Genomic DNA, 2,359 nt, shown 5'->3' on the forward strand with positions numbered 1-2,359 from the left:
CACAGGGGCCGTGTAAGTATTGCTGGTAGACCAACACGCGGAGGCGACTAGGTCGACTTACACCACCGGCCTATTACAACTACCTACACCAGGAATTGCTCCCTGGGAGATATTATGCTCGTTCGACAAGGTCGACCTGAGGTCGACGGGGTCGACAGTATATCTATAACCCTACTCCCAAAGCGCAGTCCGAAGGACTGAGGCTTGGAGTACGTAAGTGCTCAGTGTGATTCTGTATTGCGCAAGTAACAGAAGAGTGTGGGTCCAAATGCAAAGCATGTATTGAACAACTTATTAGGCCGAAACACGGCCTTAAATATAACCAGATATGCAAATGAGGTGGCTAGGGCCAACCTCCTCTAGGGGCGTGACTATATAGAATAACACAAGAGAACACAACTCTAATGATAATAACCAAAAAGGAGATGGTACTGCATATTTCCATCACACACGCCGCCCCTATAGACGACTACCGGCTATATCAAAAAAATCACAAGAAAAGAAAAAAAAGATACAAGAAATATAGGAACACACCAACTAGCTACAACAAAACAAACAAAGAAAAGGGAGTATAATAATATGAGAGATCGCAATTACTAAATACCAAGGGAAATACTGATAAATCATGTCGACCGTGTCATCTAGGAGGTCGACATGCGATTTGCCAGGTCCTCCAGGCGACGAGCCGCCCGTCGGAGGTTGGAGGCCTCCTCTCGCAAAGCGTCCACTGTGACCCGGGGTCGTACGTCCCCCAGCCGGCTCTGGATGCTGCCTATTGTCGTCAATCTTCTAGGAGCTGGGACCGGTCGTTCCAGCTTGGGCGGACTGTACCACTTCTTCTTCGGGGGAGAGGGGAGAGGTGCCTGGGGTCCTCTTCGCGTAGGTGGCTTGGTTTTAATCGGCCCGTAGGGTGTAGGCTTTTCAAAGGCCGGAGGATTATTTAATTGTACCTTTTTGCTCCAGGCCGGGTAGCTATCTCGGTCGACCTCGTATATAGTAATTCCCTTTCCACCGTGCGCCTTCCGTACTTCGGCATCCTTGATCCGAGCCTGATGTTTTGCAATAGTATCTCGAGATGTGGAGTTCCTCCCACATTTGCAGAAGAAGCGTGTAAAATGTTGGGCGATGTGGATTCTGCGCCGTCGAGGGGTAGAGAGTAGTTGTTGGCACAATGGACAGTTAGTACCTTTCTCTCGACATAGTTTCGAGATCGTTTTAGCTGTCTCCGCCGCGATCCATTTGGTCGGTAGTGGGGAGTGTGGAACGTGATTATCTAAAGAATCCGTTTCTGAGTCGTCCAGGGTTTCACCCGGCGCTGGGTGGAGCTCCAGTGGCATGATCTTTACTTCGGGCAACAGGGGTAAAGCTCCGATGATCGGTGCAGCCTTCTTTACGGTTTCCTTAGTGACTTCCATGTTGAGAAAAGATATAGGTGTGTGCGCCTCGAGTTGGTAACAAGTAATGAGCGCGTTCTGTCTGGGACCCAAAATGGCCGCCTTCTGACCTTGAACTCCAAGGGCTTCTCCCGATTGGACGGTGCTAGTGTCGTAATCGGCCAAGTACGCGGGAGGCCTCCTGATTCGTTGGGGCCGTGGTGCATCCCCAGCCCCGGTATCACTAGCCTGGGCTCCCGTATTTTCCGTGGCTCTTTCCTCCTCGGGTATCAACTCGCCGCCAGGGTCGGGGTCAATCATCGAGGTAGGATTGTGTTCCCCTGGGGGAACCAAGGGATCTCCCCTGGGAAATCGAAGTGCTTCTGACCTTCCTGGCGACTGAGGTAGTCGCAACTCCGTTAGTTGGCTAGGCAGGGGCAACTCTGGAATAACTACTTCTGGGTTATCGTTTCCTCGTGTGATTTGCCTTCTGGGTCGGCCCCTCATGTTGGGACGGCGAGCAGGCTCGACCTCAACCGGGGCTCGTCCTTGTTGCACCGGACTGGGGCGACAGAGTCGTAACCTTCCCTCTGCTTGGATAGATCGCTGTCCATACTTCTCTATCTCGTAAGTGTGGTTTTCGTGACTCCTTAACACGCGATAGGGCCCCAAGTACTTGGCCGCTAGCTTCGGGTTTTCCCCTCTTCTCCGCCGCTTGCTTAGCAACCACACGAGGTCACCCTCATTGAATAACGGAGGCTCTCTCGCGTCAGTTGACACAATTTCTTTTTGCCTATCTCGGAGGAGAGTATGGGCTTGTATCAATCGGTCGTGGACAGTCTGCACATACTCATGTATGCTTGCGAATGATTCTAGTCTATTCCCATACAGCAACTGGTCAGGAAGACGTAGTTCCCGACCCAACATCAAATAGTTGGGTGTTTCTTTAGTGGCGGAGTGTGGTAACCCTCGCAGCGTCCGCATGA

The sequence above is a fragment of the Watersipora subatra genome, chromosome 6, assembly GCF_963576615.1.
Source record: "Watersipora subatra chromosome 6, tzWatSuba1.1, whole genome shotgun sequence".
In the NCBI taxonomy this organism is placed as follows: domain Eukaryota; kingdom Metazoa; phylum Bryozoa; class Gymnolaemata; order Cheilostomatida; family Watersiporidae; genus Watersipora; species Watersipora subatra.